General features: G+C 39.6%; 1 protein-coding gene across 7 annotated transcripts in view; it reads right to left on the reverse strand.

Moving 5' to 3' along the window:
• Window positions 1–24,322, reverse strand: part of LOC114872988 (leucine-rich repeat-containing protein 24) — a 218,701-nt gene that overhangs the window by 77,260 nt on the left and 117,119 nt on the right. The window contains exon 1 of one of the 7 annotated variants that reach the window (XM_046285356.1): window positions 13,360–13,381. The exons of 5 other annotated variants lie outside the window; for them this stretch is intronic. The gene's annotated coding sequence lies outside the window, so the exon portion shown is untranslated. Of the gene's footprint in view, window positions 1–2,453; window positions 2,510–13,359; window positions 13,382–24,322 lie in introns of those variants that run through there. One more of the 7 variants, XM_046285355.1, reaches the window with a different exon arrangement.

Genomic DNA, 24,322 nt, shown 5'->3' on the forward strand with positions numbered 1-24,322 from the left:
TTTCCGAGAAACCGGCTGCTGACAGTGTTACGATCTATGATGAATCTCGACCGTAAAGATAACAAATGTGGTATGACTTTCCCGTTTCCTCCTACGGCACACGTTTTGCCTCTGTGCAAGTTGTTGAAAAACATATTTGACATTTCACTCGACCAACAGTCAGTTCGTATCAAAATATGCAACTTGATAAATACTCTTCTTCTTCAAATACGTTCAACATAAGATAGTAAAATATTTTATATAGATCTTTGAACAATTTGAAAAAGTTCACAAACGTTCAGTAAATAAAACAATTTTCGTTTGTTTTCTGTTAGAGTGTGCGAAATGCGAATAATTTCAATCATATCTCTCCAAAATATAAACTTTCACGCATATTGTTTATGCTGTATGCAATTGAAATTCTATCAATATGACTATAGGAGGAAAATGACAAAGTATCGGGAAATATCGTAGCATAACATATCATCGCGGTATCGTATCAAAAACTGTTGACTGAAATAAATAAATAAATCAAAGTTCGATTCCAGTCTCGTAGAAAGACTGCTACCAGTCAAATTGTCGTTTATCGATTTTATTGCGCAATGCTGCGACAACAGGATTGCGGTTCCGTCGAAAAACTCGAACAACGAACATCAGGCATGGGCATCGGTTTCCGTTGACCAAGATCGTAAACGTACGTTATCACGCATTCAATTTCGCACCTGAGGCTACCATCGATTCCGCAATTTCCGATCCTAGGTGACAGCCATTCCGACTATGAACTCTGAGAAATAACGACCATAATACCTGGATTCAATCAATTACGCTTGCGAGATAAAGGAGGCTTATCATCGATGAGAAATGAGAAAATTAGCGTTAAGAATTTGATATATTACAGAATGAAGAATTTCAGCTAATTTAATTTCAGGGATTAACGTCATCAATGAAATCTAATTTTTCTTTTTCTAAATTCTACACATCTCCTGCGCTATTCTTGTTTAATCAAAATTCAAATGTTCTTTTAAATCGACCGCAGCGTTCGATTCCTTCATCATATTCATCCCATAAGGTCGACGATCTATTTCTTCTCCCTAGACGCGTATGAAAGCACGATAACACTGAGCGCAATATCATGAACAGACCGGGTACAAATGTAACCTAGTCTACATATTGATCAGATGGTCCCTGGTGTTCCAATATATCTGTGGTTCGATGGTTTTCCGACGGATTGTTGTAACGATTTGTTAGCCTCCCATACGTGAACCAACCACCACGGCAAAAGCGTATTTATCTATATTCAACGATATGTTGGGGTACTCCAATTTTTCCCTGGTGTCCACGACGTTCTAACTGATATTAATGAAGCACGAAGTGAGATCAATTTTCTCTTGGCTTTTCAGCCACGTGTGACATAGTATTTATGTATCTAACAATAAGTGGCTTATCGTTATTTATAGCACTGTTAACGCGTTACATACTTCTTTTTCATCATAAGTACGCTTACAAAATATCTTCTAAACTATCTTGCCAGAAATACGTTAGCATTTCTTCGAGAGGATAAGGTGTGACTTTGAAATCGTGTCACTTAGAGGGATAATACTGTATTGCTGCTAGTTGCGGCCTATCCGTAACGATTCCACCAGTCAGCCAGCTCGACAAAGGAGATAACAGAACTGGCAAGATCACTGGTCGGGCACGGCGAGCAATTTAATCGGTTCGAGGGATCGATTCGGCTTTCGAGACAATTAAGCCGCGCCGCTTTTCATTTAAACGTCTAATTTCCGACTGGCCCTTGCGCCGACGTTACGGTCGAGCAGTAATTAAAGCGACATGTAGGAATTGTTCCTGATCGTGCACGTTTCGACCTCGAATTCGTGGCGAGAGAAAAAAAAACCGGCTACCTCGAGACCTTCCTCCGTGTCGAATCATTGACCCCGTTTCACGATCAGAGTTACCTTTGGGGAACAGAGAACATCAAGCGAATCTTACGGAAGGAACGTTTTAACGAGCGGATTGAACGCTTGTTAACTCTTTCTTGATGCGAAGTCTCTCATCTTTTAGAATACAATCGCTTTAACTGAAAATGTCCTTTACTTCACGTTGGACTGCAAATATTTTTCGAGATTTTACGTTTAAACGAATTATGTTAGTGAAATCTTTAAATCTTGAAAAGCATCGTTCACAAAACAGAGTTTCTGGTATTAAATCACCGACAGAACACCAGTAGAATAGCAGCAACACGTCACGATATAACTGTACCAAACAACCTCCACCTACGATGATAACCCACGATGTTGTAAACGAATCTCCAATTAGTGCGTGGTCGTAACAATTTGCCTGCGATCTACCGTCACCTTTGTTACGCCGGCCGGAATAAATGCGATTTTTAACCGTCACATAGCACTCGTGGGGTAACGCGAGCCGTATCAGAAGCCTAGAAACAATGGCCAGCGATGAGAGCTCTTGGTTATTACCTCAGAGTCCGTGGTTCCCATTAATTCTGCCCATTCAGCGTCGCGTTCCTGCGCTCCACCCTTGCGTTTATGAGAACGACCGTCATCCTCGACGCATGCCTGCTGGATGGCCTCGTGAAAGATAACAAAGGGCTAGTACAAACGGCCAATACGATTCGAACTGTCATCAGGGTACATATTTAACGAACGATGCAGACATTTTTTCTTGATATCGTTTCCGATGGTACCGATCAATTATTTGGAAAGATTGGCGATCAGTTATTTCGAATTGTTCGCTTCGACTTAACGAATTGCAAAGTTAATTAGCAGTTGGTGTATAACTTAAAATCTCAAGTTCGAAATTCATATAAATGCAAGTAACCAGTTTCAAACTTCTAATGTTAACACAAAATTTTTATTTAACCACTGTTTCGACGGAATTGGATTAAAATATTGAACTGTAAACAAGTCGAATGGTACAAATGAGAATAGTTAAGTTTCGTGTGTAGACCTTCTAAAGCAAAGTATGAAATATGGTGGAAACCTCAAGGAAAGTTAGTTGCCGGAAACCAGAAAGTTACATGTCGCTGCGGTAGTTTGTTGGAAGAAATAAATTTGCAAAATCCTCGACTTCTTAAATCTTTGTTAATCGATAAAGTATCGGCAAGAATATTTCCGAAGATATCGACTCCGAGTAAATAATGTGATCGGTTCTGCATATTTTTCTCAGCGAAGGAAGCTATAAAATGACAATTTCGATGCGTCCGCCAAGCTGGCGCGACGACGAAGGGTAAGTTTTTAAATTAACCCTCTGCTGAATAATAAAGTCGATTCCGGCGCGGTTTCGCGGACCTACGTCGAAATATTTCAGGATGTTTGCTCGCTTTTCCTCTATCTTTGCGAGTAATCACGCGTGAAAGACTTTGGGAAACTTTTAACGCCTTCCAGCGTATATCGAAGCCGCAGTCACACGTAAGTGCATTAATATTAATGCCATTCAGACGACGTTACTTCTTCACCGGAATAAATTTATCCCCTTTTCAAAAAAAAAGGGGGAACGTTAAGACCCATCCAAATTTACGAGTCTTTTACTTGCTGTTTGTGTTACGACGCGGCCTTGGAACATTACGCGAATGAAATATCGAATGGATCGAAGACTTATCCAAATTTCTTCTTTTCAAAATCACAATTTAATATTTAAAGGCGATTTTGCCTTCCTGTTTCCTTCAATTCTTTTTACAAATTTCAAATTCTGTTCCAAGAGGCCCGATGCATTTACAGCGATTGTGTTCCCGTCGAGCATTCACCTTGGTCTTTCTTTGTTATCGGCATTGCTGTCGCCGTTTATACGAAAACAAAGGAACGTTTGCTGCCTTTGCATCGAAAACTGAATTTCTCCGCTGCAGTTCCACGTAGGAATACTTCTTGTGCTCGCCTTTCATCGACTTCGACGACTAGGGCGAGGACATTATATAACTACGATAGTTTGTCTTTCGAGGCAATCGAATGTGCTCGATAATAAACTGGAAGAGCATTCTCGATTGCTTTGAAAGCATCGTCGAACGGATCGAACACTGTTTTCCCTGTCGAACCTTCGAATTCTCTAGCGACGAATCGACGAACGTGTGTAATCACGTAGAGTAATTTCACTGGGTCAACGTTTCCCTATTTTACCAGCACCGGTAGAAATATTTCAAAGAGAAAACGGCACAAAGGGAACGTTTAATCGTTCGTTACGTCACGAAACAATGCCTCAAGAGTCAAAGAGAAGAGGAAAGGCGTGAAGAGTTATGAAAATGCAGCTAGAGGAAAAAGCGTGGCAAAGGCAAGGTGATTCTGATAGGTGATGTAAATTAAACGAATCGAGAACATTTTCTTTCTTTTACTATAATACAACAACGGGTATAAAGAGTGGAAGCTCTAAAGTCCTGAATTGTGTTCGTTTAATTTTAAACGTGTCAATGGCACTTCATTACCTTTCACCGGTAAAACTTCCACCCTTTCACTTAGGAGCGAACAGTTTTTGCTGAAGAACGTTTACTCTTGCTACAAATTTACAACCTGTAATGCTTGTTTTACATTGAAACTTGTTTAGTAATTAATACGAAACAAGGTTTATTTGAAAACTTTAACCTCCTGTTAAGCCAATTTCCATGGATACGTGTTGACGTAACATTCTGTATCATGTGTCAACTTCATTAACATGGTAATGAGCGATCACTTGACACATACATCCGAACCCGTTTTATGTCCGTGCAATTGACTATTCGAAATATCTGAATCGATTCATTGGCGCAACAGTTTCAATTGCAAAGCACGAGGTCAGGCGAAAACGATTTTGGCAATATTACACGTTCCATTGGGAAAACGATCTAACGATCCGAAAACATAACACACTACAAAACACTTTCAGTTTGTTTTTCATTTAACTGAAACTGATTTTATATCGCGTGTTTGAAATCGAACTCGACTAATTGCAAGGTTCTTCTTTTTATCGAAAAACAAATTTACGATATCGAAAAACGTAAAATCGGATGGACATCTGGTCAACAAGAAAATCATTTTTCGATTTGCTTCCCCGATAACAACGTTGTGGAATGAGATTCTTAAGACTCCCACGACCTACATTCGTCCGGCTAGTATTGTTTGAGGAACATATAATATATCTTGAAATGTCAGCGATCAAATCTGATGCAAATAATGAACAAGATTATTCTGATCGAAATGATCGTTGCGCAACGAATCGGTTGGAAAATTGAAAACAAATTATTTCATTAGAAATGATGAAAATTTTATAGAGAATACCTGGAGATCAAACACATTTCCAATCATTTTCTTTTTTTTTTTCATTCAGTCAATCGTTAGTTAAACGTGAACTATAAAAGTGTTACAATTTTAAACCAGTATGTGTCGCGTGAGTGTGTAGGCAAGTGGATGACCAGGTTACCATAAACGACAAAGTAGGAAAGAGGGGTTGGATGGTTGCCTACCATCCATCTTGCGAGCTGGAATACGAGTATCAACAGGGTCGTGTTGTTTCCGGCGGCGCAAGCGTTTTAAATAATTAATTGGCCGACAAAATGGGACTTGCGGATATGAATTCGGGGCCATTCGTTAATTTCATGGTTCATTTCGCACGCTCTTTTCCGCTCGTTGTGTTTTCCCATCGCCGCGAGCGATCCTCTCTCCCTCGTGCCTCGGTTATAACCCTTTCTTTCTTTCTTTTTTTTTTTTTTCATTACACGACAGTCGCTGTTTATGAATGTGACGGGCTATCGAGGCCGCGTAATTCTCCCGCAACGTGCAACCGCCATGCTATTACGGTTTAGCAATTGTCGACGATCATTGGCCGTGCCATAATTTTTCTCTTTCTATTTATTACCCTGTGCGTACGCGGCTCGTTCCATCCACACAACGCCGGCTTACTCTTTTGGCGACTTTCGACCCTCGAGCGAGCATTTTTCACGCGTAACAGCGCTGTTCCAGTTGGAAAATGCGTCTATCAAAACGTGGGAACGTGTGAGCTCGACGTCACAACGCGTTCGAGCAGACAAAGAGTTTGTTAATTATTTATACCAGCTCAAACGAGTCAGAATTGCAAAGTGAAAATGAGAAACCTTTGAAGCTGACGAATGCTTCTGAATATTTGACAGAAGATAGAATTGTTAAATGACATTTACTCAAAATCTAATATGTTAGGTATATAGATTTTATGTATTATTTTTTCTTTGGATTTATAATAAAACTACATGAACTTTTATTCAATTAACTCATCATCAAACTACCCTTCCATTTCAATCAAATTGTTTAATAAACGCGGGGGCGTTTCTGTACGAACGTCGTATTTTTTGAAATCGCGTCGAGTCTGCACTATTCGGTAGTTTATAAAATTGCTGCCGGCTACTCGAATATTGCAATGTCAGACAAAAGGATCATCCAACCGTGTCTCTTTTTATCACTTTTTCTCACTTCGAATTCTCTCGTTTGAGCCGTTTTCATTTATTCGCTAGCAAAGGAAATTCGGGTATATTTCGAGACGCGCCGCGCTACCATGGCTCTGGTTGTTAGTTATTCGACTTCTAATTGAATAGCAAAGTCCGAGGGGAACACCGGCTATGGGTGTCCTTTGAATGGTGTTCGGGCAGGGGAACCAGCGAAACGAGAATATTAATCTTTCGCGTCGTGATTTCAGAAAATATTCGGACTTTCGTCACGCCCAACTTCCTCGACCGAAGGAGACTGAAATAATGATACGATCTTATATTTTGCGATAGAGTGTTAAAGGATGGTGCCTAATTAATGTTGCTTTCCGTGTTTCGTTCGAATTACCGCGAGTTCGCTAGGAAAGAAAAGTGGCTTTGAATATAAACTAATAAATTGTATCATTCGTTTACCAGCTTCTTGCTGTACTCTTCCCTTTTTTTTTTAATACCCAACTCGTAATTCATGAGCTCAATCTAACTATTCATAAATAATTTTGTGTACATTCGTAAATTTAATAAATTGGATGAGATAGTGCTTCTATTGATCAGTAAAATTTAGAATATTTTAATATTTAAATACAAGATAAGAAACGAAATTGTTTATAAAATGATTTAATATATGTATAGGTAATGGTTTTAAAGGAGAAATGAGCGATGAAACGAGAATCTACTAAAAATCTATACGTAACTTATGAAACTTTTAGTATTATACAACGATTAAGGATTTACCGAGCAAGCATCTTAAGTACAAGTTTAAAGAAGCATGTTTGCGTCAGTAAACGTAGCAGGACGTGGTGATTTTCTGCTGTAAGAGAAGTTACTTAAAAGGCTTTACAGAAGCCATCCTATCAAAGAGAGATTTTCTTTTCTCTGTAAAAGAAGTATAAGATGAAGTCGGCTTACTTGAGTGGATGGAAAAGTTAGTGGGAGCCCAAAACCATCCTTGAAGTAACGGTCACCCCTAAGTATACACTGCACCCTTGAATAACGTGTGCGGAAAGTTCCAAGTAGCCTTTACAATACCTTTATCAAATGATAAACTTGCAAAAATTTCAAGGTGAAAATTGATAATTTTATAGCGTAGTAAAAAACTTTTTTAATTAAAAAACAAATCAAAAAGCAAGATCCATTGATTCCAGATTTTCTTTGACAACTTCAAAATAAATAAAAAAAAAAGAATTGTTTGTTAGATTTGATCAAAGGATTGGCGATTGTTACGGAACGAAACTATTGTAAAAAAAGGATTAAAGATTCGCAAACCACGACGAACCAGCGAGTACCAGCGAGAGCAGCTGTGAACGTCCGATTTCAATCGCGAACGGGCATCGAGCCACGTAAAAGCATTCCATCGTGCCATACGCGATGCGATGCGACGTTGAGATTAAAACAATCGTGCACACGAGCGACCATACTCGTTAGCCGCGTTTTCCTTTCTCTCGTTGTAATTGTTTTGAAGCGTGACAGTTCCGATATACGTACCGGACCACATTTCGCGATTTTACCTACAAGAGAGCACAGAGACGATTTTCATTCTGGACTTTTCCCTAGCGAATTCGAGCCTTTCCCTGTGTACGACGTATATATTATCGTTTGATTAAATAACTGTACAAAGTAGTCGGAAATTTTTGCGTAAACGATCTGGGTTATCTTTGAATCGAAATGGAACGATACAGAGTCTTTTACTATATTCCCCATTAATTTTACCTGTCCTACATAATATCCAGTCACTTGACGGTGAAAAGACCACTGAAACACTTTCTCGGTACCATTAACACGAACGTCACGTAACCCAAAAAATGGGTGACACCCTCTTTGCTGAGAACAGCTTGTCAGACCGAAAATGGGCTGACACTTTTCTCAGAAGTCCACGTCAGTTTAGGGGTGTGCGGCAACCGCAAGAAAAATGTCCCAATCAAGAGGAACTCGAGATTGACCGAAAATTCAATTTCACCATTGGGCACAAATAGGAAGCAGATAGAAATCGCTGTCATCTTCGCGAACCTCACTTTTCAATTTCGTAACGTATATACTCGTCTAGCATCAGCTATTAATTCTAAAAAAAATAAGGTAATTATTTACTAAATTTTTCAGTATAAACGAAACATCACAAATGTTTCAATATAAAGCGGTTGAAAGTTCAAAGGCAAGCATTTCGGGTAACGCGATGTTTGTAATCGACCCAAATGCAATAGGTGGAAAACGCGTTCAACAAATATTTCCTGTTTCCGTATCTTTAATTTTCATCAGTAACTGGTTTGATCGGTAAAACGTTTTTACATTGAAATGGGCGATTCAATTTCAGCCAACGATCACACCGTTAACAAGGCGAGCACACAAAATCGATTGGACAAACAGCGATTTTTCTCATATTCGTTGGCTCGCCCTTTTACGAGAATTTCCAATCGTCCTTCCGCCATTCTAATATTTGATTACGATATATTAAAAAATCTGGCCCGCGTAACCCGTGGTTATAATGTTTTTTTCACGTGAGATTAAACAAAAACAATCGAAGCTTAAAACATGCAAGCTTTGTACAATCAATGAAAGAAAAAAGAAGCGCTGATAAGAGATTTTTCGTTGCCGATGAAGCGGTGCAAATTGGTTGGTCTGTAATTAGCGTTCGGATAATTATGCGCAACGAGATATCGCGATAATAAAGTCGGTTAAGTTTGTAGAATTTTAAAACCGTTTTCTCGTTTCGATGAAAAAAAAGGGGTAGGAGAAAGTTCGAAAAAGAAAAAAAGAAAAATCATGAGACCGCGAAGCTGTGGAGAAGCAGGAAAATTAAGCAAGGAGAACGACGACCGGAAATAAAAGTAAGTCCAGGTATGGTTTAAAGAGGCAGATGATGGATAGAATAAACTTTAATTAAAAGCTCGGTTTTAAGGGCGACGAAGGACGAGACGCTACGAGGGATTAAACGAGTACGAGACCGGTGTAAAATTTTTAAACGGCGAAATTAGCTGAAATTAAGCGGCTTGCTTGCTTGTTTCACAGAGGAACGTGTTAATTCGTTTAATTCCGCGCGACAAGTGTATCGTACCGAATAAATATCGAATTAATATACATGAGAAGAGCGCTCAAGGCTCTTTAATTGCGTGTACACCGCTGTTCTTTCAAATATTTATGCACTTCTGTGAAAACAACGATACCGAGGATTTTAGGATTTGAGACTTCAGATGTTTCATATTTGCTTTGTCAAATTGCCAAAATAGGGACATGAGAATTTTTCTGTTTGCCAAAATCCTCCTTGTACTCTGTTCTGTTAAAACCAAGGATCCGTCTGGAAGGTCGGCGACGCCTTCTTACATCCTGTTGAAATTGAGCATGCTCATAGTATACATTACATTACTGAGAATATTCGTTGTAACTAGGAATGCTTCGCGTTAGTTTACGAGCTCCTTTAATGCCCTTATCTACGGAACAGTTCTACAAGGGAAATTTTGAAGAAAAGACTTCCCTTCATGAACTCGAACAAGGAAGAACAACACTAATTAGTACTCGGTGTTTATACTTAATACATTGAATTCGCTTTTATAACTGGAACATTGTGCCTGCGAATAAATTGTTTTCTCATTACTTCCGATGTAATCTAGTTTCACGATTGAGTATAAATGAATTCTTCGAATAAGAAAGTGAAGCAACGCGAGCTCTACCCGTAGGCATTAACCGCTGGATTTCTAGGAGGGTTTTCAGAAATCCGGGGAAAAAGTTACATCTCGTTTCATCGTGCCCCTTATTTTCTTCTTGCGTTGCACGTAAGGCAAGCAACAGCCGTGGTTGCACGTGTAAAAGGAAAGAGAAGAAAAGGAAAACAACATCCGTGCGAGTAAACTTCTTCAGACACGTATTCACGTGTGCAATGTACAGAATATGCTTCCGTAAAGCGGCTTAAACCTTCCGAGCTCGCAAGGATTACACCGACGCCGCGCGAATAATGAGAATTTTTATTTTTAACTGTACGAGCCCTCGTGTTTAGAAGAAACGTTCTTACCGGGTTGATGAAAAAAAGTTTTTGATTAAAAGCCTGGTCCGTTGAATGAAGCAGGATCTAGTGAATTAAAAATATTTATCTAAAGTAGACCATTGTTCTTCTTGCATGCGGCAAGAAATGAGATTGAACAGAATATTAGATTCCTAATAGAACCTGGTACAATGATATTTAATAAAAATATTATTATAACTTTATTAATACCAGAGTGAACGTAATCTATCGTTTCTTATATTTTCCTCTCGTGTTCCATATTTTCTGTATGAAGTATATAATATGGTACGGGAGACATTTAATTTTTCAACGAATGATAGAAGAAGGTCGACGAGAAAACGTATCTGCTTCTCACATTTTCTAGGTTTTCCAACGTATTGGTTTCCTTTGAATGCGCTCGGAGTTCGATTAATCAAGGTTCGGTTCTATGATTTCTCGATTCATCGAGCTGCTATTACAGTGTTATTCAGTACACGATACATCAAGAGTATATAAAATGATGACGGAACGGCGACGATACGCAACGAGCCGGAAAACACGTAATATTCCAAGTGAATCTTCTCGTTTTTTTAACAGCTTTACCTAGCGAATCATGTTCGTATTACGTATTTGGTATAATTTACACTTCATACTCAAAGACGAATTACAGTTACTATCAATTTTGACTAGAGCTTCCAGGCGTGGTGTTATTCAAATTAGGCGTTTCTACATTTCCTTCCTCTGTGCACGCTTATATGCGCTTATAGCAACGAGTGCTGGAAACTTGCTGGAAAGCCTGTACGGCGTTGCTCGTTTCGTTGCTCCTGTATCTCTATATCTTAGAACGTCGCAATTAGTTGACGCGAGGAAGTACAACGGAAGTTTCGCGATCCCGTAATGTAACATATATACCCGCTTTGTAGTAATTAACTCGGACGGATAGCGTAACGAGTACAGGTAACACTTTATTTTCCAACTTGGCACAGCCGAACGGGGATTTGCTGCTCTTTCGCGAAACTTTTCGACTCTGTCATCTCTTTGTTTATTCGATCCGGCCGAATCAACAGAATTTCAATGATCGCGATAAGCGAGCCACTATATATTTTCAAATTCTGAATGACATTGCGATCACGAAACTGATCGCTGAACGGATTGCGTGCAAGATAGGGAAAACAGAGAAGGTAGATCTTCAATATCGCGTAAAACGCAGGCTACGTGAGATGAATAATTCCGGCTGCGTTAAAGCGTTAAAATCGAACGGGTATACGCGTTCAATCTGCGAAGGCAAGCGAACGTGGCGTGTTCTTGCAGGTTTCGACGATCAATTAAATCGAGCCAGCGGATGCATTGCGCGGCGAATAAGAAAAATCATTGGACGATTATCGATCAAAAACCGCGTTAGTCGTGGTGGTTCGGAGGCGTCAGCTATTATTCATCTTCGACAGCTTTTACGTCGTTCAATGGTAAAACGACCCGACCCGACCCGACCCGACCCGACGAACGTGCCATTAATAGGTTCGCTTGTTGCACGTGCTTTAGCTCTGCCACGAGATACGCTACTTCTTTTACACCATCCTGCTTCTTTCCGGAGGAAAGGATCACGATACCGGCGCCGGTTCAAGCGAACTCGCAAATCGATATTTCAAAATTAACGAGCCTGTCTCGACGCGTGAAAACCGCTAGCCCGATAAACCGGCGAGTCGATTAATATTCAATAGAGAAATTCGTCAATGTCCGAAGCAACGTTCGTTTTCTCGCCAACCTGGATTAAAAATGTTGAAAAACCAGTCTGATTCGTCATGCTCTTCTTACATCCAGATATAAACGAATTATACTTTGTTATAGGATCAACCATCGCGATTTTATTATCATTAAACTGTACGATATCATTTTTGTACGCGGTTTCAAGCGTTCATCGTAGATATTGAATTTCATGCAGCGTGGAACGCGTTAACAAGATTTACTGTGTGTAAATTTGTTCGTTTTCCAGCAATTTGTGAGTAATTAGTTTTCTAACTTGATTTAAACACAATTTATCCGTATACATATGGAAATGATTTTTAATTGAATTGCGCGTGAAATTATCGAACGCTCGAAAAGAAATCATTAGGATTTCCTCGAGATACAAAATGGATTATTGTAAATTTGTAGAAAAAGCAATTATCTACGAAATATCGCATATTTCGAGAATCTAGATTTCATAATATTTCAAATACACGACAGGAACTTTTTCAAGAGGGACGTAAGGGACCAAATTTTCTTCAAAATTAACAATGTAATTCGATGAGCCTTCGAGTTTTCGAAACAACGAGCCTCCCGTCAAAGCTTTTACGATAAAAAACACGCAATTAATTTGCTGCTGGCTTTAATTAACGCATCAAAGAGAGACAAAGAGAAAAGGTGATGAGCGAGAGAGAGGGTAGCTGATAAATGTGCCACTGGGATGCACGTAATTTATAGAATTTTAATTAAATCAAATGCATCGATGCATATTACCGAGAACGCTTAAAATGATATTTTTGTTTGTCCCGTTATCATTGACCCCTTAATTGGACCCTATATCGAATTCTGTGCGCTCGATAGAAATATTTTAACAGGTATGCATGGATATCGTAACAAAATATAAAGGTAATCGACTTATTATCGACGCATTAATTATGAGGCCTGCTATCGATTAAATAATTTAAAAAAAAAAATGATACAGACCGTGTATCCTTTAGCTAAGACTAATTAGCTCGTTCCGAATAAATCAGGTGCGTGTAATGTATCGGAATCCCGGGTCGATGGTATAAACGGGAAATTAAATCGTCGTCAACCAGGTCGTGTATTTGGGACGAAAAAGTAAAATAAAGGGGCCCCAGGTTTATAGTTCAATTTGCAGCGTTTATTTATTCGACGTACCCTGGAACAATGACAGTTCGAAAACGAGGGGCGAGGACGCGAATTTGCTGTATTTTATTTTTAAACGGTGCTTGCTTACCCAGTTACACGAAAAATTTGGAGCATGTGCCTCTGTTCCAACAGTGTACTAACATGAAAAAATAAAAATAATAAAGCTTTAATTAACTTTCCGCTCGTTTTCTCGTACCTACCTAGTATTGATGCTTTTTTAAATGTTTTTATTATGGAATATTTGCTTTGATCAAAGAGGAACAAAAAATTTACCAATTAAATCTTGCTAATTCAGGAAAATTTATTGAAAATGCCGAGTATAAGATGAATTCAAACGAACAAGTGTTCTTATTGTACGTGATATTTCCCTCTTTCACTGTTAATGAGGCAAAACCGCCTTTGAGTTGCTTTTGAACGATTTCAATTTATGTTGTATCGTTAACGACTTTAACGATTCTCCGCTGAAAATTGCAGACGAAACCTCATATACCAGGAAGTTTCCCATCGTAAGATTGAAAATGGTAAAAATATTCTCCGTTATAATACCTATATCGCAGAAAGGAATGCTTTATAAAATCTCTGATTTCATTTCACAATGTCTGTCCACAAATTCTTTCTCAACGAGCCGACTTTTCGTTAGCATTACTAGCGATAAAATCGTTTCTGCAATCGACCATTGCAGTATCGTTAGTTTTCTACGTTTATGTACTCACGCAAGCCACGCACCTGAAAAGGGGAAACAGCAATTGAAGCAGCAACCGCGAAACGAGCGTCGAGAGTATCGCGTGTAGAAAACCTATTTCGTCGTGATTCCGGTTGCTGCTCCGACCGAACTCGAGGATAATATTAGGGCATCTCGTAAGTGATGTGGTTTTTCCAGGGAACGTATAATAAAGCGATAAAACCGGTAGTTGTGTGCATTCATCTGCTTGGAGTAGTTGGTGTTACCGACGTTTATTCCACTCGCGGTATCGTTTGAAGCTCGGCTTTCGGAATAAATGATTAAAGGACGTGCCATAATTTTTCAGTACCATAGTAAAAAGGAAATTTGAACTTTTATCGTTTCGCGAGAGACATCGACGAAACGAGAGAAAAATCTTTCCTTTCAGGCCGATGCTCATTCGTGTCAGCGAGTTTCTACTTTCGTCACTTGTGTATGCAGCTCGCGAGTCGTCAAGATTGCAGGAACTCGCGCGTACTTCTGCTGGTGCCTAATTCCGCGAGTTCTGTAATCTTGCAGGGCCGCGGGTATACGCATATGCGTCTGTGTATCGGAGCACGTGGAATCGCAAACAGTGAAAGATCAAAGCGAACGACAGCTTCTCTCTCGGCTGCGAGACGAATTTCCATGAGTTCCAACGTCGACCGTTGCCAACGTGCCGAATTCACCAAGACTTTCTTCGGTCTTCGGCAAACATCGCGTCGACGATCGGACAACGTGCGAGGTATTCCAACGGCGTGGCGCATCGGTGAATAACGGAATAAGGAAGGAAGGAACGTTTATCCGGGAACGAACGTAGAATACGGATTTTCAATTTCTCCAACCGGTAACTTGTTCGACCGATATTGCTTTTGGTTTATTCCCATCCGGCCGCTTATACTGCGTTTAAACCCTTTAATGCATGAAAACTATTTAATCTACCATAAATACTAAAATTTCTTTGCTTTATTTTATTGCAATATTTAAAGAAAAAGAATTGCGTAATTTAATGATAGTTCCTCTTTAATGGAAAACGTTAGTATTGAGTATATATGTTTAACGCGATGTCAGCCAGCGTTTCAGCACCCTGGAAACAAAGCTAGAGAAGGGGATGCTCTTCAACTCGGGGAGCCACTTTGCCAGAGATCTGGTTTAATTTACCCCTTTAGCTATTACTCGCCACTATAGTGGTTTCCTGTTAAACCATTTAGCATTGTTTCGATTATCTAGCGTTTAACATTTCAAGTCGATCAATGCGCAAGAACACTCGTGTTCAACAGTTAACACTTCTAAACGTACAAATAAAATTAATACTTTCACGAGTAGAGTGATAATGGAAATTCGTGATTCGTGTATCCATTGGTGCGTCTCGTAGCTTCCACTTGACGCGGGAAGACGGTCTGACCACAACGGACGTTACTACTTAGCAGAGTTGGGCCACACAGAGCTTCCAGAGAGTACAGTGGCTTTGCACCGAAGGGGTCAAGGAACCAACAGGACGAAGTAGCAAACTATTAATACACCCGAATCTGTCAGACCCAGGTCAGCGAGTAAAACTGAACAATGGATGGAAATTCAAAAAATGAAAATCATTCATTGAATATTTTAAATACTCTATTACAATATTTTATTTGAAATCTTCTCCTTCTGCCGCATTGTCGCGATTTATTCAAATGAATTCTATTTTTTCGACCGGTCGACGGCGCTGTTAAAAGCGAAACGATGTAAACGTCGATGCGCACGCGAACACCGACGGAATTAACCGGCGGAATGGATCCGGTTTAAGCGGTGCTCGTGCACACGGATTTCGTTCGAATCCTCTCTGACTTGGTGGGCTGTATATCGGTGTCGGAACTCGAGGGGAAACGCGTGACAGACTCGCGACAACCGACGACCATCGAGGAGGGTGAGACTGGTGAAACACGGAGGGTGAGCGAGTATATGGTGTTTGGAAAGCGTGAATACCGATGAGTGCCGGTGGCTAAGTATTGTACGCCGGAGTAAGAGTCTTTTTTAAATCCATTAGTAGCTGCTGCGTCCTGTTACGGGTACTTTCAAAAGGTAATATCAGAGTATTTCCTTTTTCTCTGTGTTACGAGTTAAAAAAGTCTGAAAGCTACCTATGGCACGATGATACCCGAGAGGGAATAGACCTCTGCGAGGAAAAAGAAAATCTTGTATTTATATTTTCAGATCCATTCAAATCTAGAATCCATGAAATTCGAACAAATTCGATTTAAATCGGTCAAACATCGTCGCGATAAAGTTTCAACAAAGAAAGTCGAAATATCCTTTAAACACTCTGTTTTCAGTTCCTTAATGAATGTTAAACATTTGCAAACGAAGGTCCTCAAGAAAAGTAATATTATTACTGTCGTTTTTCGTGACTAACTGAAAACTCGGTAAACAGACGGAACGAATTAACACAGCTTGACGAATGAAATTACGATTTCCACGCTGGCGTTGATTTAAACACGAAGGGGAGAAAATTGAAGTTCGATGGCGTTCGGAGTTCATTCAGAGCGTGGTTAGGTTCCGTAGGTCGTGCGAACAAGTTTCGCGGTGGCGCATGTTTTTACGCAACAAAAAGCTCGACACGCTCAGGCATTCAACATTCCGACCGCTTAAATATTTCATTCAAGTAGCTGCACGACTCTGCATCGTCGCGAACACGTTCATCCCTGGTGTGCTTATAGTTAACAAACATTACCCTATGGAAATTCGAGTGCACGCGTATCAAGTTGCTTGCTGTGATATGCTGAAACTTCTGTGGTCGTGCAGCTTAAAAAAGTATTTGTTTGTTTAATACCTCGACGGATATCGAATTATTTTCTTTGAAATAAAATTTTTACGCAAATGCGAAGGAGTCGCAGATTATTTGCTTTTAATAGAATAAGGTCGTGCTTTCGGAAATGTTTAGAAGCATTACAATGAAATTCCCAATTTCTATTCCCCCAATACGATACGATCGAACCTTCAAAGAGCGAATCGTCCCTTGAATCACAGCCATACAGAAATAAGAAAGAATCCAACGCGTACCATCGTGGCCACTAGGTAAGTGCTTCACGACATCATCAGAGGAATACTCAATGGAATTCGAAGCAGCTCCGAAAAATACGACAGTTTCTCTCACTGCTTAGCAATGTGAAAGTCATTCGAAGAACGTGGTGCACTTACAGATGACAGGGGTCGAGTTAATATCGTAACATCGATGTTAGTCGGCGTTGTCTTAGCGATTCCTAGCTTTTTCGGGTCAACCACACGAGTGTGGGCGATGGCGCAATAAACGCGAGCGAACAACAAGCATCGAATCCCAAAGCGATAACGCACGAAAGAACAATTCCCTTAGGAATCTGTTGAAATCCAATCGAGTCTTTGACTCAAATCCACCGCGAAACGGTGCAAGGTTGAAACAAATTTAGCTTTTTAATTACGTGTAACGCTGATAGCGAACTTGTTAAGGATATGCAAGCGTTCAATGAACAAGCGATGAATTAAAAAGGGTGCAAGGATACGTGTAGCCACACGACCGTTGTCGCCACGGTGTGTGGCCAGTGTGACACGTAAACGGGTCGCTGCAACGACACGCTGTCGACGGATGCAGCAGGCGGTCGCTGAATGCACCTTTGTACGAACAGGCCACGTGCGCATAATCGTGCACGCTACTCCTGCAAAATGCAATTTGCAGCCGCGGATACGTGGTGAAACGGTGGCCGTCAGATAGACGTCTTCGCAACGCCGCGCCGCGCCGGATTGCGCTCACCGTTCACGTGTAGTCCAACTGCGGTGTGAATCGACGGTGTCGGCTTGTTGGAACGAGATAACTGATTACGATTGACGTCTACTTTACGTACAAGAAGTTTCGTACAATTTATTTTGGCTAACATTGCAAGTTGTAATAATCGTACAAATTTCTATCTTATTGTTAGAGAGAATCATTTGTGTACAGTGGCACAATTTGGTCAATCGTGTTTGCATTTTCAAAGTTGGAATACCGTGACACCGGTGCATGAATATTTGACAATTCCTGATGGGAAGCTGAGCGAGACTGAATCGCTAGGGATACTAATGCAAAGTCAGATGTCTCCGAAGTTTCCTGTAGCTCCTGAAGCAGACGTTACGCGCCGCGTTGTCGCGTGGCTTACGACCGATGCATGAATCATAAATCACCGGGATTAGACGTGTAAAAGTAACTGCGTCCGGACGACAGCGACACGACTAGAATCCTTGATACCGAATCACATGATTCTGTCTGATCGGCATCTATCAATGCACCAAAGGTTAATCAAATTAATAAAAAATTTTTTCTACAAAATTGAAATCTATATTAAAAACACTTCGATGAAAAGTGGAATCGAAAAAGGATTGAACAAAATCGGTACCACGATAGGAAGATATTCACTTCAAAAAATTCAATTTCTCTGATGGATTATCGATATTCCAATATAAAAAATTGGGAATTTCAATATATCGTAGAAGAACAGCTAATAACTTGCAGGTGAGTACGCAAGAAACCATTTCATCGTAAAACAAAATCAATTAATGCTGAGAAACAACGTGGTGGTCCAAGCTCTAGATTTTAACGAGTTTCCGGTAATTACAGTCGCGCTATCGCCGCGAATAAAAGGAGAATGGAATACGCAAATGAGTTCGTGGATTCGTGAAACACGATTGAATTGTAAGCAAAGTTACCGCGAATATTACGTTTGAAATTCCCAATTGCTTCGACGAAAGTCTGGCAACTTTGCGAAATACTTTGCGAAGGCGTAATGTATAAGGCTACTTCCATTCCTGTCCTAAAACTCGACTGTATCAGAGTTCTCGCTCTTTTCAAATACCATGAAACTTATTGTCACCTTCAGTTCCTTCTGTTCTTTGAATTATAGCACCAGAATAAACATGAATTATTTATGGTACTGCATTTAATTGAAATTACTGTTTCTTAATAGCTTTTTACCAGACAGCACTGAGTCTAACGAATGATATAAGATTAAGCTGACTTGAGGAAACTTTTTAAGCGGACTAAAAGCTTTGTAAAACGATCCGAGATGAGAACAACGACACGAGAGATACTTTCTTTTAAAATTTCTACCCTTTGCATAGAATTACTTGACATTATTTTCGATTCAAGTAGAATTCTGAATACAAGCCAGAAATTCTTTACCATTTCTATTCTTGAGAATCTCGAAATACAAAATCAAATCTGAAGCATCTAATAAATTCCGAGAAAACCGAAGGAAAAATGGAACTTGTGCAAGCGTAGTGTGCAGCAAAGCATGACGGAAACACGGTCGAAATCGTATTTATGTTTTCCATCAGACCGACGAAACAGCGATTCTGCAACAGTGGCCATTGTCTTTGAAACGATTTAAAATTGATTACCCTTTGAAACGCCACACTCGGGGGAACAGGGCCTGAATCGCGACGGCGACTTCCGGCCCGAGGGAAATCGAACGACACGAACGATACATCCGGCCAAAGATGACGAAGGATTATGAGTCTTTCAATACGGGCTGGCCATTGTTACAAGCAAGATCGTTAACTTCATAATAACACAATTGATAAGGAGGCTGCTTCGCGTCCCGTGAGCACACGGGTCACTGCCCTGTTGAGAGGAACACGTTTCCATTACGGATCAGTGGTTCTCACGTGCTTTCTTTTTCCCCGGCTTCACTGTGTTTCCGTTTTAAACGCGTCACTCCGCCATCAATAAATTAACGTACGAAATCGAGAAAATTCGCAATTAAACTCGTCCAAGTGTAACAACAACGACGTTAATTTTAATACTTCATCCGGTGCTTTTTTCTTGATCGTTTATTTTTCAGGAACGGTTCAATTAACGGCTCTTTTCATTTCATTGAACAGTCGGATAAAATCTTCTGGTTAAGTTTGATTCAGTGGTTTCCTTTTTTTGGAATTTCAAATTCAAATTGAACTTTAATCATTCTGGACCGATATTTTTCTTTACAGATATAAAATATAGACTTCTTTTCTCTAATACTTTTATACGTGGAATTTTACAAAAAATCAATCAATGTAGAAAAGATTGGGTGGTTGCGTTAAAAAAGAAGTAAAGCGGTCTTTTTCCAAACATCAAAATCTGTTAAGGCTCAAAGGGACAAGCTCTTTTCGTTTTTTTCGAGTTATTTTGTTTGCACATGATGGAACGAGACTCGTATTTTTACATGAAAATCTGCATCGTTGGGAGTTTGAATTCTAAAAAAGTATTTCAATTAATTCTTTACAATCTAAACAGAAACATTATAAAACACTTCTCTGTCGCTTCACAGTACGGAGCAATAGAACAATAATTTAATAACAAATGCATCTATCTACTACTAAAAGAAATCAAACAAATAATAACCTCTGTATTGAACGAATTTGTTTCACGATAAAGGAATTGAATTCAAAAGCCATAAGCTTTTACGAACGAATAAAAGATTTAGCTGGTAGATTTTAACGTAACGCACCGAGGATAGTGCACTTGTTTGGGATAATCCTTTTCTATGAATTTGTATTTTGGAAAAATTACAAACGCATTATAAATATTGCGTTATTAAAAATTTCTGCTAATCATTTACGTATGAAATATAATATCCCGTCAGATTTTCAGTATCCTTGGTTACTCTACGTTATACGTATAGCGCGATCAAATCATTTTTGCCGTACGATAAATCGATTTCCATGAAATCTGTGTCACCAGAAGAGCGAATGAAGGGCGGTGGAAAAAGGTATTTACATTTTAATCCTTAAATAACGGCATTTCCAATGGATGGGAAGCTCGCCGAACTCATTTACTTAATACATTCTCCATTCGGATCCAATTTTCCAAGCTCTCAACGAATCGGCTTAATTACGCATATCGTCGGCCTAGAAATATTTGTTTCCACCCTTAGTAATGGTTTTAGAAAAAGTACGCACTTTCGTGTATTTTAAGAGAAATATTCTTAGTGAGCGTAAAAGAAAATAGCAGGCTCGAGGGGTACGCAGAAAAATAAATGATCTCCCTTTCCTTTCCAAAGTTATTAATGGTTTCACTGGGTGCTCGTTAATTTTAATATTCCAACAAGACCTGTTAGAAAAGCGCTCTTTTTTCGACCGGCTTCATTTACGGTAACTGCGATCCAATTACACGCGTTTGTAATCCTACTTATAAATTTGGTAACTCTGTAATCAAGCAGAGAAAAAATTATCGTTTCTATTAAAATTTTACGTTTCATGTTTGTAACACAATTCTGTGATAACATTTAGTATAATAAATAAAGTCTGTTCCACGACCAGAACAAATAGAATTGGTCAGCCGACAAAGGGTGAAGTAATTTTCTGTAGTGCAATCGATCGAGTGAATTCGTGCGTTCCATGTCCCCTAGGACAAAAGGATCGAAAAAGAAACTGAAAAAAGGCCAATAATTCAATTTCATGAATTCTTTACGTAACGCATCCTTTGATCGTCGAAAGGATATTAAGTATGTATTCCTTGCACGTGCCATCGAATTACAATTTCAGTCGTGTTTTTGTAGCAACTTGTAACAAACGCGGCACATAGAACAATTGTTACTCTCATTAACAAAGCAATTAATGAGAGTAAGCAACACCTTATTTTTTTTTAATTACATTTTCCTGCACCCATCATCCCCTGAATATATGTAGAATTATTTATAAATTCGAAAATTAAATGAGGCGATTCTTATTACCTACATTTAAAACTAAATTAGCGAGGTATCATGTAACAATTTGCCAAGAGTATAGAATGATGTTCCTTCTTCATTAGAAGGAACAGCAACGCGACCTTAGACCCGTTCACGAGTATATCTCGCGAGGAAAGTCAGGAACGACCGTACGAATTCCGTTATCGATAGCATAAACTGACGGTGAAATCGATACATGGCAGTATCGACTCGACTCGATGCACTTCGCTGCGTTTCACGATGGATGGCCCCGAGTCGACTCTTCTTCTTTCCTTCTTCTTTCCTTCTGCTTCTATTACGTTCATCTCTATCTAGACTTTTGGCGCGTTCTCGCAACCACATCGATTCCTTCATAGCACAAATTATTCGTCTTTCCTCCGTTTCTCTGGCACCCCCGATACTGCCTGATTTACGCACGAACGTAATCGAAACGTAAAATCGTGTATTAAAACATGTGGCTACGTTAATGTAGTTCTCCAATTTGGAGATTTGAGAAAAATAAATGGGATCAGAATGGGTTGAAGTTGGTGACAACTGAACTACGAATGAGAAAGATAATGCGATTCTGGTTTAGGTTCGCTAGGATCCAGATTCTCATACCGATACGACCCTCGTCAGGAGATAAGGGTTAAACACACCCCGAAAGTTCCGTGATCGTGGCGGCGATAACTGAGCAATCTCTCCTTCCTATTTGTAACCATCCGAACTGTGTCAACCGTCGACGCAATGAAACGAGGGGTGTGTATTGATTGTGAGGGACGTTCGCACGGATGGACCGTGGCCAGAGAGTTGCGGAAGATTGTGGGGAATATATGGAGCAGCGATTGTGGTGTACGGGGTGTAAAATTGAAAATGTCACGTTGGTTAGTATTTTGTTGCGATACATCTGTTGTATGTTTGTTTTTTTTCTTTTAACACAATCACTTACCGCTGCTGAAATATCGAATGATCGCTACCGTATTTTGGAAAGTTTTCAAACGTTTAATATTTTAACGACATTATTCAATGAGTAATTTGTTGAATAGCTTGCATGTGGCACAGCTATGATTTATACTCTCCTAAATTAACCAATTTCAATTGCTTGCATGGTATTAGCATTTCGAACGTTAGCGTAATAATAATTTGCATTTTGCACGAGGAATCAATAGAAAGTTCAGCGCGTAATTAAATTAAAACTCGCGGCGTATCAATACGCTTCGCTCTGTTTACGCGCGTTAATTAATTAGTCGATGAACGAGTGTGTTTTCGTTGTTGAATCTTGAACGAATCATTCGATTACGATTGAATCCGGGTTATACCGTCGAGTCGTTCGTTCGCTTTGACGTCCGCGACTGGAACGGAAGGTTCTCCATTAATCCTCGGGAAAAGCGGAAGAGATAAACGAATACGGCGACTAGAATGAAGAGCACGCTGAAGAGAGATAAACCGGACGGTTTACGTCCCTTAAAAACGAGATTCATTTTCAAGTTTGTTTCTTTACTTGTAGTATAGTGCCGATACTCTATCACGGTTAACAGCATCTTTACAGGAAATACGATCCGTCTTGTTACCGTTTTTTACCATTGTTTTAGAACGTAATTCTTATGAAGTTGTTACACGTTAAATGGTTTCTTTCGAAACATAGAAGATCTAACGTTATTTTACGTGATAAAAGTATTGCACAATTCTACTTTAAAGTTTGATACCGTCCATTAGCAAATATTCAATTTGAAGTGCGAAATCATCAAACAACAATATCAATCAGTTTATCCGTATATTGAATCGGCGAAAGAATTCGCAGTGGACGAAAAAGCGGATACGAGAAAATAGGGAAACGGGTTTGCAGAAGGGCGCGTATAGGTAAAAGCGAGAGGGTGGAACGGAAAAGTGTATTACCGGCTAGAGCGTCGATGGAAACAAAAGAAGTCGACCTCCGGCACCGGAAACGAACGATTTTCAACGAGTTTACTGGCTCTTCCGAACGCTATCGGTTTATTTCGCCCTCGGAGTATGTTGTTGGGAGAACGAGAGTCACGGAAAACTTGGAAGATGTTCGAAAAACTATGTACCCCGTGTAAAATTCACTCGGATTTCAAATACGTTTGAATGACTTTGGGATAGAACAACAGAATCGTGTTAGTCGATGCGTGAAATAAGTAAGACACTTATTTTACAGAGCGAAAGTATTCGAGAATATAGGATCAAGGGTTATCGGAAGGCACTGGCGGTTATTGAAATCTCGTGGGACACGATATTTCCTTCGACTAACTAGCACTCGTTAGGAAACTATTTTGGAAATAATGGAAATAAAATTGTTACGGTAGGTACCTCTATTTGTAGAATCAACAGCTTTTAGATTAATTAAAAATTGGAGGGAACCAAGGCTATTATCGGAAAGATAGCTTCGAAGTGTTATCTATTTCCGAAGCTTGTTATTTTGACAATTTGGTTTATTCAAGAGGTTGATAAAAGGAAAATATGAAAACGTGTATCTCGAAATGGGGTCATTCTGAAAACACTGATTGAATAAAGAAAATTAAACTAAAAACAAATCTGGTATCAGTCCACGGATCGCCTCGATTTTCTAACCTTCTTATCGTTCCTTCAATCGAGAGGCAAGAACTTCTAACGAGCGCATAAATTAACGATTCTAACAGGTCCAAGTGTTCTCTCGCTGTTAGGCT

Source organism: Osmia bicornis, chromosome 4 (assembly GCF_907164935.1).
Source record: "Osmia bicornis bicornis chromosome 4, iOsmBic2.1, whole genome shotgun sequence".
NCBI classification, from domain to species: Eukaryota; Metazoa; Arthropoda; class Insecta; order Hymenoptera; family Megachilidae; genus Osmia; species Osmia bicornis.